Below are 17,017 nucleotides of genomic sequence, written 5' to 3' on the forward strand. Positions count from 1 at the left end.
GAAAGAAACCTAAGGGACCAACTAATTGGATTTGTACGAACATATAAACGGAACTGAAAGAACTTTGAATAAATACTATAACGATGTCGTCACGACAGCCTCCTGTTCCGACAGAACACACGCTGGATCATAAGCTGCATAAATCTTTTAAACAGGAAAGATTATCACAAGTATAATTAATGAAAATAAGGTTGAGAGATTTTCTTTGAAATTAAATAAACTTCAAGGCTTCAAGTATTATATTATGAAACGGAAACTTACATTAACATGGCCAGCCATTGTGGCGGTGGAGCGAATTTTCATGATACACATTCTCGCTTGTTTGTGGCTACATATATTTTTAATCACTTAAACTCCTAAATTTACAATAAAATGATTATATCAGTATGGAGCACAATACTTTTGCGTCCGACTCGCAACACATTCACAGAAGAATAGCTAGAGAGCGGCGCTGCTCCCTGCAGAAGTAAAAATTGGCAATTGTTATTTTGAAACATAGGTGCATCGTTTTTTTTACTGATCGATAGCAGCGTATAACAGTTTATAGCTATCGTGATATTCTGCGCTTTTGAGGAGCGCGGCAAAGATATCTGGTTACAACATTCATTGGTATATGTTAAAAGTTCGCACATACTGACGCGAATACAGAAAAAAAAAACTTTTACATGTTAAAAATCGCAGTGATAACGGCTGTAATGTCACAGAGGGTAACCTAGTGGAGCAATTGTCGTAATGCAGAAACGAAGTATCTGACGTGGAAATGTCATGATCATTGGCTTTCAGGCCAGGATCGGAAGCATTTCCGAAACGGCTCGATCCGCGAACTGTTTGCCTGCCTCTTAGTTAAAAGTATACGGCGCTATCCAATGCCGGTGCCGATGCACCTGTGGAGCACCTTGGGCTGTAGATGACAAGGGTGAACGCCGGCCTCTGAGATATGTGTGCGAACGACGAGACAGGCAACTGTTGAGCAAGTGACCGGCCAGATGAAGCAATGGGGATACGGACGGTGTCTCTTCAAGGACCGTTGAGCGAACGTTGCTGCGTGTGGGCTCCTGTAGGAGGTGCGTGGTTCGTGCACCCAGGCTGACAGCCGTTCGCCGCCAACGAAGGCTGGAAGTTGGACGACAGTGCCGCAACTGGACTTGCACTGACTGATGACTGGTGTTCATTTCAGATGAATCGCGTTTTGCGCTCCACCAGACAGCTGGGCTTTGTGTACGGCGTGAAACGTCTCAGGCACCTTGCAACAGTCGTCAGAAGGGTCCTCGCCAGAGGAGGGAGTGTTACGGCGTGGCGAATGTTTTCGTGCCATTGCCTGGATGCTCTTGTCATCCTCTAAGGCACAGCGAATCAACACGGCAACGGCCTTGCCGCAGTGGCTACACCGGTTCCCGTGAGATCGCCGAAGTTAAGCGCTGTCGGGCGTGGTCGGCCCTCGGATGGGTGACCATCCAGGCCGCCATGCACTCTTACCATTTTTCGGGGTGCACTCAGCCTGCTGACGCCAATTGAGGAGTTACTCCACCGAATAGTAGCGGCTTCGGTCAAGAATACCATCACCGGGAGAGTGGTGTGCTGACCCCACGTCCCTCCTATCCGCGTCCTGCACTGAGGATGACACGGCGGTCGGATGGTCCCGGTAAACCACTCGTGGCCTGAAGACGGAGTGCTTTAGTGCTTTACAGTGAATCAACACACGTATGCATCTATCCTTATGGACCACTTCCACCCCTACACGCAGGTTGTTTTCCCTCGGCACGATGGCATCTACCAGCAGGACAACGCAACGTGTCGCACAGCTGCCATTGTACTTGCGTGGTTCGAAGAGCACCAGAGTCAGTCCACTGTACTCCCCTGGCCACCAGACTCCACGCATTTAAAACCCAGTCGAGACTCTGTCGGTGCACATCGATCGGACTGTCTGTCTCACGGATCCTCAGCCGAGAATCCTGGCGCAGTTGGCCACGCCACTGAAGCCGCTGTCGCTCCACATACCTGCCTGTACCTTTCAGATCCTTATTAACACTCTTCCTGCACGGCTGGCACCGGTCCGCGCTGCTAAAGGTGGTTATTCAGGCTTTTTGACAGCTGGTCGCATTAACCCTTTCGTGACCGAATTAAATGAAATGATAATTAAATGGTCACCCTAGCTGCAAACAGGCGTTGATGTACTTCATTGGGGATATGTTGAAAATGTGTGCCCCGACCGGGACTCGAACCCGGGATCTCCTGCTTACATGGCAGACGCTCTATCCATCTGAGCCACCGCGGGCACAGAGGATAGTGCGTCTGCAGGGACTTATCCCTTGCACGCTCCCAGTGAGATGTCCCCAATGAAGTACATCAACGCCTGTTAGCAGCTAGGGTGTCCATTTAATTATCATTTCATTTCTAGCAAATCTGCATGCTCATCCACGGTAACCGTTCTTTCGGGAACAGATACTGTCGTCATATATACGAATTAATTAAAATTTCTCGTATTACTATAAAAACTAATTTTCTGCTTTTGGAACGGATACTGAGGCCATGTTTCTAAATTTCGATTGTTGTTTATAGTTTTATAATTACTTTAACTGGGGCTCAAGTGCAAGTGATTCGTATAAATTTTCCACAGACTGACGTCGTCGACACGATTCGAAATCTGAAATCTTTCTTCCAACGAAATGTGCCGGGGAGACCTGAGAAACTGCCAGCCATGTGACACGAGAGTAGGGCCTCAGCGGCGGTGGGCGGCGGACGTGTTTGGAGGCGTGTAAGTCGAGATCCCTGCCGTCGATTTGCATCTTCTCTCGTGACTGCGCCTAACGGTTTCCGCGCATGCGCGCCCTTCAGCAATGGGTGGAGCTATCTCTGGCCTTATCTCCAGCGCAGTACCGGATTTTAGATAGCGCGATAATTGGCTGTCGGTTCAGCGCGAAGGACCGATATAGGAGTGCATCAGCCACTCATTGAATACGGGACCGCTACGTACCGCCTTATTACCCTACTGGTTAAAGTAGCAAATAATTACTTAAATAAAAATCTTTTCAGAAAAATTACTTTTTAAAACGGACTAAAATGTATAAAATGATTTCTCCTAGCCCCTTAAGATTGCCAGACCGCAAACAGATGGTCCTGAAAATTTGTGCTTGTGAATTTTTAGTATCTATAACAGTGATAGTAAAATTTAAAACGAAAAGCGTTGAGCACTATCTACAGTTTATGCGTGAATAGATCACAAAATGTCACAATTTTATTGGGTTGCAAATCATATGGACTGTTCTGTCATTTTTATGAACGAGATGTACTCTCTACTCCTGTTACTGTTATCTGTTGCATGTGCCAGAGGTTTTGCATTTTAAATTTCGCAAGTTTTGTCATAGCTATTAAACATTCCAAAAGATAAATTTTCATGACTTTGTCTGGGGTTGGGAATCTTTCGGGGCCAGAAGAAATTATTTTATACTTATTAGCCTTTTTTTAAAACTTGTGTTAAAAATATATATTTTGCCAAAAATAATCGATATGCTTGGAGAAATGCATGGCACACAGTGCACTGTCTTTTGTCCGGAAGAGTTGTCTGATGATGCGATGGAAGAAGAAACAGAAGTTGCTTTAGAAGAGATGGGGGATCCAGTATTAGAATCAGAATTTAAAAGAGCTTTCGAAGACATAATATCGAATAAGGCAGAAGGGATAGATAACATTACATCAGAATTTCTAAAATTATTGGGGCAAGTGACAACGAAACGACTATTCATGTTGGTGTGTCGACTGGCGATGGCGATGTGCGATGTGCCAACAGACTTTCAAAAAAATATCATCCACACAATTCCAAAGACTGCAAGTGAGTGAATTATCGGACAACCAGCGTGATACGTCATACATCCACGTTGCTTACAGGAATAATGGGACACAAGTGGAAAATTGAAGATCTGCCGGACGACGATCGGTTTGTCCAGGAGGACAATTCTAACGTTGCGGTTGATAAAAATATAAAAAGATGTTGAACATTCTGAGGAAAATACGAGTAAGCTATAGGGAGAGACGGGTTATACACATGTACACGAGCTAAGAGGGAATAATAGGAGTGAAAGGGCAAAAACGAAGCGCTCCGATTAAAAAGGGTGAAAGACAGGGATGTAATCTTTCGCCCTCTCTGTTCAACCTATACATTGAAGGAGCAATGATAGAAATAAAACAAAGGTTCAGGAGTGGAACTGAAATTCAAGGTGAGAGGATATCAACGATACGATTCGCTGATATTGCTATCCTGAGTGAAAGTGAAGAAGAACTACATGATCAACTGAATGGAACAATACAATGAGTACAGAATATGGATTGAGAGTAAATCGAATAAAGACTAAAGAATTGAGACACAGCATAAATGAAAACAGTGAGAAAACATAAGGCTTGATGATGATGATGATGATGAAGTACATCAAGTTGATAAATTCTGCTACCTATGCAGTAAAATAGCCAATGACGGACGGAGCAAGGAGGATATCCAAAGCAGGCTAGCACTGGAAAAACGAGCATTCATGGCCCAAGAGCAGTCTACTAGTATGAAACAATGTCACGAATCCTTCACAGAAAAATGGAGAAACTAGTAGGAGCCAACCTTGTTGAAAATCAGCTTGGATTCCGGAGAAATGTAGGACCACGCGAGGCAATAATGAGTCTACGACTTCTCACAGAAGGGGAAAGTTAAACCTACGCTGACAGCATTTGTAGACAAAGAAAGCTTTTTACAGTGTCGACCGGAATACTGTCTTTCAAATTCTGAAGGTGGCAGGGGTAGAATACTTGGAGTGAAAGACTACAATTTGTATAGAAACCGACGGCAGCTGTAAGAGTCGATGGGCACCGAAGGGAAGCAGTGGTTGAGAAAGGAATGAGACGTGTTTGTAGCCTAACCTAGATGTTATACCATCTGTGCACTGAGCAACCAGAACAGGAATTCAAAGAAAAATTTCCAAGGAGAAAAAATAAAAACTTAGGTTTGCTGATGGCAGTATAATTCTGTCCGATACACCAAAGGACTCGGAAGAGCAGTTGAACGGAATGGACAGTGTCTCGAAAGGAGGGTATAAGACTAAGATGAACAACAACAAAAGCAAAACGAGAATAATGGAATGCAGTTGAATTAAATGTCGATGCTGAGGGAATTAGATTAGGACATGAGACACTGGAGACAGTGAGTGAGTTTCGCTTCTTGGGAAGCAAAATAACTGATGGTGGTGGTGGTTAGTGTTTAACGTCCCGTTGACAACGAGGTCATTAGAGACGGAGCGCAAGCTCGGGTTAGGGAAGGAAATCGGCCGTGCTCTTTCAAAGGAACCATCCCGGCATTTGCCTGAAACGATTTAGGGAAATCACGGAAAACCTAAATCAGAATGGCTGGAGACGGGATTGAACCGTCGTCCTCCCGAATGCGAGTCCAGTGTGCTAACCACTGCGCCACCTCGCTCGGTCAAAATAACTGATGGTCGAAATAGAGAGGCTATAAACTGTAGACTGGCAATGACACGAAAACCGTTTCTGCAGAAGAGAAATTTGCTAACGTCGAATGTAGATTTAAGTGTCAGGAAGTCCTTTCTAAAAGTACTTGTATGAAGTGCAGCCATGTATGGGAGTGAAACATGAACGATAAATAGTTTAGCCAAGAAGAGAACAGAAGCTTTTGGAACGAGGTGTTACAGAAGAATGCTGAAGATTAGATGCGTAGATCATGTGGGGAGGTACTGAATAGAATTTGGGAGAAGACAAATTTGTATTAAACCATGCCTAGAAGAACGGATCGGTGATAGGACACATTCTGAGGCATCAAGGGATCACCAGTTTTGTACTGGAGGGGAGCATGGGGCGTAAAAATCGTAGAGGGAGACCAAGATATGAATACATTAAGCAGATTCAGAAGGATGTAGGTTAAAGTAGATACTCGTAGATGAACAGGCTTGTACAGTTTGAGTTGCACGGAGAGCTGCATCAAACGAGTATTTTGGTCTGAAGACCACAACAACGACAATTCGAGGAAGTAGTTTCTGAGAATGTACGTTTGTAGCAGAGCATTGTATGGAAGTGAAACATGTGCTGTGGGAGAGAAGAGAATCGATGCATCTGAGACGTGCTGCAGAAAAATTTTGAATATTAGGTGGACTGAGAAGGTAACACGTGAGGTGGTTCTCTGCAGAATCGGCGAGGTAAGGGACGTATCGGAAACACTGACAAGAAGGGACAGGATGGTAGGACATCTTTTACGACATCGGGGATCATCATCTATGGTACTAGAGGGAGCTATAGAAGGTAAAAATTGTAGAGCAGGGCAGAGACTGGTATACATCGAGCAAATAATTGAAGACATAGCGTAGAAGCGATACTCTGAGATGAAGAGATGGGCACAGGAAAGGAATTCGTGACGGACCGCATCAGACCAGCCAGAAGACTGGTGACTGAAGAAACAGACAGCACGACAACAAAGGACACGGAGGCACGTAACCCTAAAAAGGAAAGCGTCGCGCTCGTACGTCCAGCCAGTTGTGCAGGAAGGAGTGGCGGCGGCTTCAGCTGGACCGCCCGCGGGGGCGGTGGACGCTGGGGGCGGCGCCGGCGGCGGCGTCGCGGCGCTGTATCGAGCGCGCAGCCTCCGCGTGTGTGCGTCGGAGGCGGCGTCGCCCGGCGCCATATTGATCGGGCGTCGGGCGCTGTGCCGGCGCTGCGTCTTCCCCCCACGTGTGGCGAGGCGGCCACATCAAACGATGCCACACTGGGCCACTGGGCTCGCTCCAGCTCCAGCTCCAGCCGCCAGCTGACGGCGTCCCGCGTGACGTCACGCGCAGTGGGCGCGCAGCTGGGGTCGCCGCTCTGCCAGGTGCTGACAGATCCCCACAAACGGGTACATACGAGGTGACTATAAAATAACGCCACTATACCTGCGCATAATTTTACTTCAAAAGCACACACAGTGTGTGGCGTCCCCGCACTCCAACCGCGTGCTGATATCGTCGACGCCGTAGAGCTGCTACTGCCACAGCTCTCGCAGTGGAGTTGAGAAACGATGCGCGATGACGTAGGTCCCCGTTGGTGAACAGGAGACAGAAATGCCAACTTGTACGATGGACGCTTCTTCTGATTTAAGATTGAATGATTCGTTGCCCGGATATGCAGTAGTTGTTAAATCTCATCTCATCGACATCGTACACACACCACCAATTGCGAGGAAACATTGTAATTATCAGTCTTCTCGTACGTTGTTGGCTCGTTGCTATGGAGTTGTTGAACCTGTATGGAGCGAGATCCACAGATACTCTTTGATCACGTCTGAGTCAAACTACGCCGTAATGTTAAAAAAAAGTTCAAAGTTCTCTTTTCAATTAATGAATTATGTATTTTGATATTCAGATTAAATTGTCCCTGCTTAACAGTCGTTGGTTAACTATCATTGATTAAATCACTTAATAATGTAGTCCACGCTTAATATTTCACTTGGAACGAACAGTTTATTGTTCCTTGGCCACTAAATACTTTACAACTTTCGCACCAAACGCACACGCAGTTGGTTGGTAAAGTCAGTTCTATTAAAATTAAGTATCTTGACAATTACAACTTGACTCTTCAGCGTAATTGTATTATCTTCGTGAAGTCGTGTAATTGTGTCCTACTCGAGTCTAATTTGAGTGTAGTCCTTTGATATACTGTCCACTCTTCTTTTAGTTCCAACTATTTGAAAGTCAAGTCCAATACTCACTAGTTTCGTCAATAAAGTTCAATTAACCCGTTATGCACGCTTAAACGCGTCTATCAGTTCCTGTCTCTGCTTAGAAAATCAGATTCCGAAGTTCGTGAATCACGTCACGCAAGAAACACTTCTGAACGCAAAACAATCTCGTCGCGTTCCCGTACTCTCAATAACTGAGACAAGAATTGTTCTCGCACGTCTTTACAGGACGAGAGCCAGCAAGCGACTTCTGTGAAAGAGTATTGTGGGCGCATTGAATTTCGTCGTTACGCTTACAACGTTCCTCCACATAAAAGTTATCACTGACTAACATCACCTTGGACTTAGCTTTCAAGACATTAATTGCAATTATCACTTGGATATTTGTCCAGTAATTAAATCTGAGGTTTATTCCTCCTCTTTTCATAACAAAAACTCTTAGTGATGTATATTGTCGTTGTTATCAAAACTTCTTGGTGTTAACTTATCGGCAAATATGTATTTGCCAAGATAACTCTTCCCTATTTCATATTATGATATTTTGTCTTAATTGACTTTAAGGGGGTCGTTGGGGTGTTATAATAGTTAATTAGCAAATGAAACTATTTCGTTCCAGAGACCTTTCCAAGTCTGACACATCTGTCATGCAAATATGCAGACTGAAGCGACGGATCAAAATTTGTAATAACGCCAGGAGTCGAACCTGTGTCTCTAGCTCACCAGGCAGACGTGTTAACCACTACACCATCCTAACACAGTTGTTTCTGTTGCACGTCTTTTTCTGAGTTTATTAGATAATGGACCGCTCCACAGATGAAACGACGTGACGTATTAAGAAAATTATGTAAACGTAATCCATGACTTCAGCGTGAACTACCGATGTAGTCGCACTCTTTGATAGTAGGTGCGGTATTTTCAAAGTCTGTATATTTTACATTAATATATCATTTGTTGTTGCCGTGCTCTTCAGTCCAAAGACTGGTTTGATGCAGCTCTCCACACTATCCTGTGTAGGCCCCATCATCTCCGATTAACTACTGCAGTCTATATCCTTCTAAATCTGCTCAGCGTATTCATCTCTTCGTTTTACCGCCACTCACGCTTCGCTCCAATACTAGATTCGTCATTCCTTCATGCCTGAGAATGTGTCCTGCCAACCGATAAAAGTATCACTTAAAATACACTCCTGGAAATTGAAATAAGAACACCGTGAATTCATTGTCCCAGGAAGGGGAAACTTTATTGACACATTCCTGGGGTCAGATACATCACATAATCACACTGACAGAACCACAGGCACATAGACACAGGCAACAGAGCATGCACAATGTCGGCACTAGTACAGTGTATATCCACCTTTCGCAGCAATGCAGGCTGCTATTCTCCCATGGAGACGACCGTAGAGATGCTGGATGTAGTCCTGTGGAACGGCTTGCCATGCCATTTCCACCTGGCGCCTCAGTTGGACCAGCGTTCGTGCTGGACGTGCAGACCGCGTGAGACGACGCTTCATCCAGTCCCAAACATGCTCAATGGGGGACAGATCCGGAGATCGTGCTGGCCAGGGTAGTTGACTTACACCTTCTAGAGCACGTTGGGTGGCACGGGATACATGCGGACGTGCATTGTCCTGTTGGAACAGCAAGTTCCCTTGCCGGTCTAGGAATGGTAGAACGATGGGTTCGATGACGGTTTGGATGTACCGTGCACTATTCAGTGTCCCCTCGACGATCACCAGTGGTGTACGGCCAGTGTAGGAGATCGCTCCCCACACCATGATGCCGGGCGTTGACCCTGTGTGCCTCGGTCGTATGCAGTCCTGATTGTGGCGCTCACCTGCACGGCGCCAAACACGCATACGACCATCATTGGCACCAAGGCAGAAGCGACTCTCATCGCTGAAGACGACACGTCTCCATTCGTCCCACCATTCACGCCTGTCGCGACACCACTGGAGGCGGGCTGCACGATGTTGGGGCGTGAGCGGAAGACGGCCTAACGGTGTGCGGGACCGTAGCCCAGCTTCATGGAGACGGTTGCGAATGGTCCTCGCCGATACCCCAGGAGCAACAGTGTCCCTAATTTGCTGGGAAGTGGCGGTGCGGTCCCCTACGGCACTGCGTAGGATCCTACGGTCTTGGCGTGCATCCGTGCGTCGCTGCGGTCCGGTCCCAGGTCGACGGGCACGTGCACCTTCCGCCGACCACTGGCGACAACATCGATGTACTGTGGAGACCTCACGCCCCACGTGTTGAGCAATTCGGCAGTACGTCCACCCGGCCTCCCGCATGCCCACTATACGCCCTCGCTCAAAGTCCGTCAACTGCACATACGGTTCACGTCCACGCTGTCGCGACATGCTACCAGTGTTAAAGACTGCGATGGAGCTCCGTATGCCACGGCAAACTGGCTGACACTGACGGCGGCGGTGCACAAATGCTGCGCAGCTAGCGCCATTCGACGGCCAACACCGCGGTTCCTGGTGTGTCCACTGTGCCGTGCGTGTGATCATTGCTTGTACAGCCCTCTCGCAGTGTCCGGAGCAAGTATGGTGGGTCTGACACACCGGTGTCAATGTGTTCTTTTTTCCATTTCCAGGAGTGTATGAAAGGTTATGTGAGGTAAATGACTGTAAAATTACCAAATAAGCAGCAACCAGTCGCAAAATCATGTTTTCTTTATTTACTTTTGCAAATCGATTTCAACTGATTAACAGCCATCATCGGTGATTTCAATGTATATGGTACCTGAGTAGTAACACTGTCCAGACCATATACATTGAGAGCACCAATGATGGCTGTTAATCAGTTGAAATCGATTTGCAAAAGTAAATGAAGAAAACATGATTTTGCGACTGGTTGCTGCTTATTTGGTAATTTTATGGTTTACGGTCGCTGCACAACTTGGGAACCATATGGAGCCTACCATTCAGTAAATGACTGTATCTATCTGGTCCTCTTCTGTATTTATTTGTTACAGCATTAATTTACGAAGTCTCATTACAGTGTGTTGGACCCTTTTTTACATACGCCAGCCTTCGCGATTCAAACCATTATTAACGATACACGGTCTACCATCATCTTGCTAATGACTAACGTCGAAATTAAAACTTTTATTTATTTCGTTTTCGTCATCAGAACGTCCCGTCTTTCCTTATAATATTGCTCCTCTTATCAGTTCCACTAGCAAACATATTCAGTGGTTAACTCTGAAACGGAGCAGAAATATCACACTTAATACGACCCCAGGTAATACGCTGGCACGCCTCCCTAGTGGATCCCATTTCCCACACTGTATTCCTCCTGAACTAACAGCTTGTCGATGCTGAGGTGCTGTTCCAATACAGGTGCTGAACCTCTGCAATGCTGTTAGTGTGCAGGCGCGAATACCGTGTGCGCTGCCGCATGAATGGAAATTCAGACCGAGGAAGGCGGCGTGCTAGGGTGGTCCATGTCGTTGTGCAAAGCCTTTGTCTAGGTGGCGTAGTGGTTAGCGCATTTGCCAATTGAGCAGGAGATCTTAGTTCGAATCCCGGCAAATTTTCATTCGTCTCCTCTGTCTGCACATACTTTATCATCACATTCAACATACTCCCCCTCCCTCTATCCCTACAACATTACGTGTGAATTTTTCATTGATGGAAACAGCGCTGGAAGTCTTCCTCTGTGAGCTCTTCGATGACACGCGCCGTTTATACTTTCAATGCTTCACTACACTGAAATATCGTCCCTTTTAATGCAGATTTGACCTTCGGGGATAGATCAAAGTCACATGGTGCTATGTCAGGCGAATAAGGTGGATTGTCCTACACTAGAAACCGGTGGACAGGCAGTGCAGTATGAACCGGTGCGTTGTCTTGATGCGGAACATGTTTCACAGTACGAGTCGTCTTTTTTTTATTATTTTCTCACGGAGTTGAGTAAGAACCTCAAGTTAGTAATGTTGTTTAATAGCCAGATCTTGAGCAGCCTAGTGAAGATACTGCATGATTTGCACATTCGTGGTTTTTTCGCTCCCAGTGAAGTTGAACCCTTCCAATGCATGGACTTAAGAAACCACGATTTGTCACATTCTTTCAAAGAAATTAGGATCATTTTCAGACATACTCAAAGTGTCAGCACAAAATTTTTCAACAGCAGCTTTTCGTACGGTCGCCAGAATTTTCGGCGCCATTTTCGCACACACTTTTCTGACATTAAACTTGTTATGCAAAAATTCCCACAGTTTCAGCAATCTATCGGATACTGAACAGACGGTCAGATCGATTACGCGATAAGTTACACAAATCTGAGGGCTGTAAATTCAACAAAATCTTAGGGATTACAATTACAAATAACCTAAGTTGGAACGATCTCATAGATAATATTGTGGGAAGAGCAAACCAAAGACTGCGATTCATTGGCAGAACACTTAGAAGGTGCAACAGGTCTACCGAAGAGACTGATTACACTACGCTTGTCCGCCCTATTCTGGAGTACTGCTGTGCGGTATGGGATCCTCATCAAGTGGAACTGACGGATGACATCGAAAAAGTACAAAGAGGGGCAGCTCGTTTGGTATTATAGCGAAATATGGGAGATAGTGCCACAGGCATGATACGTGAATTGGAGTGGCAATCGTTAAAACAAAGGCGTTTTTCGTTGCGACGGGATCTCATGAAATTTCAATCACCAGTTTTCTCCTCCGATTACGAAAACATTCTGTTGACACCCACCTACATAGGGAGAAATGATCATCACGATAAAATAAGAGAAATCTGGGCTCGTACAGAAAAATCTAAGTGTTCGTTTTTCCCGTGCGCCGTTCGAGAGTGGAACGGTAGAGAGACAGCTTGACGGTGGTTCATTGAACCCTCTGCCTGGCACTTTATTGTGAATAGAGTAATCACGTAGATGTAGATCAGATTGCCTACTTTTTCCACATTTTTACCCGTTTTTGACGTTGAAGGTTCTTCCGGACGTGAGCCATCCTTGGAACTTCTTCGCCATACACTTCTTTTAGTAAAGGATTGGTCTGAGTAGCAGTTTTTCGCAGTTTCGCAATTAACTTCACAATTCATTCTTCTACTACTACGCTTATCTTTTTCCGGTAAAACAAAAGAACGAATGCCGCGGCGACACTGCTTTGTCTACAAACAGCAGAGATGCCACATTCGACTGACAAGGCTTCACAGCTATTGGTAGTTCATCTTTGGTGCACGTGCATTGCGTACATACTCTGTGACGGCATCAGTCCCGTTACGTTACAGTCACAGCTTGTACTCCGTGAGGCACTATACGGCTCATGGCTGAGGGTACCTTGTACACTGTCGGTAATTCCCTTTCCTCTTCCACTTGCAAATGGGCAAAGCGAGAAACGACTGCCTGTATTCCCCCAGTACGAGGCCTGATTTTTCTCAGCTTGTGTTCGTAGTCCTTACATGATATATACATTGGCGGCATTAGAATCATTGTGCAGTATGTCCTAAGCGCCGGTTCTATAATAGTGTCCAAAACCATCCTCAACTGCGTGTGTACGTGTAATGATTGTCATTGTCCTGTTCGCACCGGTGTGGTTCTCCTAAGGCGTGAATTAAATTAGCCCTGCCACTGCCAACCTGGAACCGCGAATAGCATCTGGATTCTTTCTCCAAGTTGCGACAATACTCTGCTCTAATTTAATAGAGATCGGTACTTGGAGCCTAATAGCACGAAAAGTAGAACGACTGGGTACAATAAAATATTTATTGTAAAGACGAGAGTCAAAGAAAGCTATGCAAACTGAAGAAGTATAGGCACGGAACGTTAACTCCTAATCATTAACCTAACTATGAGATTAGCAAAACATCTGTGACTTGAAGTCGCGCCACCGTTTATTCGACGGAAACACTAAGTAATTGATAAGGATTCGCATCGAAGTTAAGAAGTTCTGCACACAGAGTTGCATTGACTCTGCGATCGAATCAATGGAACTTACGACATCTGCTGTTAAGGATTCCCCATGTGCCGAGCTGTTGTGCGCGTATCGCAGGATTCAGTGCTGTGAAGAGCAGTTCTGCAGCGTCGACCTGCTCACAGCTGCCGGCGGTCGTGCGGACGAAGTGCGTCCCTCAGCTGAAGATTCTGCCTACACAGAGGGCCCGAAACAGCGGCCGCAGTGTGCCAGGGTCGCCGGTGCATCCGTGCAGTGCCGGACGGGAATCGAGAATTCTGTTTGCTCGTAAGCCGGGAGCAGAGACCTGGCTGCAATGTGCAGTTTGTAATGCCTCAGTCTCCACAAAAAAGCACAGATCCGTTCGTATTTCTGTTCAGAGAGATACGAATGACGCCTTCCTAGGGGCCAAATGAGCACCGTGAAATCTAATGGCGCGCCTGTCCAGCGACGGCTTGCCAGCGATGTCTCAAAACGCTGACCGGCGAAGTGTCTCCCACACACACCCACCAGAGGGTCCCAGCTCACCGCGAAGACTGCAGTTTAGAGCAACCTCGCCTTCTTAAAGTGAACTCTCCTCGTGGCCAATGATTAGAAACTGAATACCTGTCAGTCTAGGAGTCATGAAGCTATCAGCTGAGCGCCTTCACTCAGCTCATACCCTTCTAGTACGAATTGTAAACTCTCCTCCGGCTGCAGTTCAGCCAACCACATACATTTCTGTGTCTTTTGTGAGGAATAGGCTTTGACGTTTGGCTTGAGAACTTCTGTGATAGTTAGCTCGTATCTGCGACAGACATTCCTCGTACATCCGTCCGTACTAAACAGACTGGTGGCTGCGCTTGTTAAGATGTTACCTCTACGACCTTAAACGTTCAGCGTCTACTCGCCCCTGATTCTACTCGTATATTAGCCATTACACGGCCAACGCGACGAGCCCCTCTCCACCTGTTTCTTGACGGGCAGCTTACTCTCAAATTATGTAACCCTGAGGCTTACCCAGTATCGCCCAATAAATGGTTAATAATTCGATGTTGTTGTTGTTGTTGTTGTTGTGGTCTTCAGTCCAGAGACTGGTTCGATGCAGCTCTTCAAATGGCTCTGAGCACTATGGGACAACATCTGTGGTCATCAGTCCCCTAGAACGTAGAACTACTTAAACCTAACTAAACTAAGGACATCACACACATCCATGCCCGAGGCAGGATTCGAACCTGCGACCGTAGCAGTCGCGCGGTTCCGGACTGAGCGCCTAGAACCGCTAGACCACCGCGGCCGGCGATGCAGCTCTCCCTGCTACTCTATCCTGTGCAAGGTTCTTCATCTCCCAGTGCCTACTGCAACCTACATCCTTCTGAATCAGTTTAGTGTATTCATCTCTTGGTCTCCCTCTACGATTTTTACCCTCCACGCTGCCCTCCAATACTAAATTGACGATCCCTTGATGCCTCAGAATATGCCCTACCAACCGACCCCTTCTTCCAGTCAAGTCGTGCCATAAATTTCTCTTCTCTCCAATTCGATAACCCCACCTAAAAAAATGAGACCCCATACTAATTAAATGAAATCGGAATTATCAGCTACTGTTACGAGGGATGTCCAGAAAGTAAGTTACGATCGGTTTCGAAATGGAAACCACTGGGAAAATCCGGTAAAACTTTGCACAGATGTGATGGACAGTGTGTCTGGTATACCCGTCGATCGTGTCGCGTCGCTCTTTTCAGTTTCGAGTCAACAGTCAGCATGTAAAGATGCGTAGGGAATAGCGTCTGCCGCCAAGTATGAGGGCCTGGTTAGGGATTTCGCCTGTATCATGCAGCCCACGTAACACAACTGTCGGGCAGTTCTTTCTTCATGCCAGTTCTCGGCCGCACACTGCAGGGGCAATGAAGACGGTCCTGCAGCGTTTCCGATGACAAGTGTTTGATCACCCACAATAAGACAAATCAGAGCTCGAACGGAAAGATTCAGGCATTCCTTTTTCCCACGCCCCATTCTAGAGTGAAATGGTAGAGTAGTAGTGTGAAAATGGTTCGATGAACCCTCTGCCAGGCATTTGAGTAGTGGTGGTGGTTTTGGGGAAGGAGACCAGACAGCGAGGTCATCGGTCGCATCGGATTAGGGAAGGACGGGGAAGGAAGTCGGACGTGCCCTTTGAAAGGAATCATCCCAGCATTTGCCTGGAGCGATTTAGGGAAATCACGGAAAACCTAAATCAGGATGGCCGGACGCGGGATTGAACCGTCGTCCTCCCGAATGCGAGTCCAGTGTCTAACCACTGCGCTACCTCGCTCGGTAAGTATTTAAGTGTGAATTGCAGAGTAACCATGTAGATGTAGAATTATGTCCCCCTTAGTCTCATCTCTGATCACGAGAACCGCTGGCTATGAGGACAAAATTTTTCCACAGACAACGAGCTGCAGACCAGTGCAGATAACTGGCCGAAAGCATAGGCGGCTGCCTTCTGTGACGAGGATATTGGAAAGTTGATAGAAGACTATGACAGCACTGGAAGTTGGAGCGGCGACTATGTAGAGAAGTAGGTGGAAGGTGTTCCTAACTGCTGCAAATAAAACGTTTCTGGTTTTCGCTGTCGTTTCCATTTCGCGACCGATCAGAACTTCCGGAAAAACCTCGTACATGGTGGCAAAATCCTGGCACCTAGCAAGCGTTCGTTTTCTCTTCATGGATTGCTATTTGAGTTCACACAGCGGATCTATATTACCCATGTGTTGATCAAATCTGCCGGCGATAAATCTAGCAGGCCGCCTCTGGACTGCTTCAAACTCTTCGTTCAATGCGACCTGGTGGAACTTCCAAACACCGCAGCAGTACTCAAGAACGGGGCGCTCAAATATTCTGTGCTATAGTCTCCTTTATAGATGAGCTACACTTTCCTAGAATTGTCCCAATCGATCGAATTCGACAGTCCCCCTTCCCTACAACGTGTAAAGAAATTGCTTTCCCCGAAAGTCGATAGTATTTTTTTCCTTTTGTGCATTACGTTGTCATAGTACGTATGTATCATTTATTTCAACTATTCTTTATTTGTTAATACGTCACATTGTTTCTTCATTCATTTTTCTACTGTTTTATGTTTTATACAGGGTGATTCAAAAAGAATACCACAACTTTAAAAATGTGTATTTAATGAAAGAAACATAATATAACGTTCTGTTATACATCATTACAAAGAGTATTTAAAAAGGTTTTTTTTCACTCAAAAACAAGTTCAGAGATGTTCAATATGGCCCCCTCCAGACACTCGAGCAATATCAACTGTAGCATATCAGGCGTAACAGTTTGGATAGCTGCTGTTATTTCTCGTTTCAAATCATCAATGGTGGCTGGGAGAGGTGGCCGAAACACCATATCCTTAACGTACCCCCATAAGAAAAAAATCGCAGG

General features: G+C 46.1%; 1 protein-coding gene and 1 non-coding gene across 2 annotated transcripts in view; both read right to left on the minus strand.

Moving 5' to 3' along the window:
* Positions 1-17,017, minus strand: part of LOC126109546 (translation initiation factor IF-2) — a 719,414-nt gene that overhangs the window by 519,053 nt on the left and 183,344 nt on the right. The window lies entirely within an intron of this gene.
* On the minus strand, positions 2,202-2,276 carry Trnat-ugu (transfer RNA threonine (anticodon UGU)). Its single transcript has one exon. It is a non-coding gene; the product is annotated as a tRNA-Thr (tRNA).

The sequence above is a fragment of the Schistocerca cancellata genome, chromosome 12 (assembly GCF_023864275.1).
Source record: "Schistocerca cancellata isolate TAMUIC-IGC-003103 chromosome 12, iqSchCanc2.1, whole genome shotgun sequence".
NCBI classification, from domain to species: Eukaryota; Metazoa; Arthropoda; class Insecta; order Orthoptera; family Acrididae; genus Schistocerca; species Schistocerca cancellata.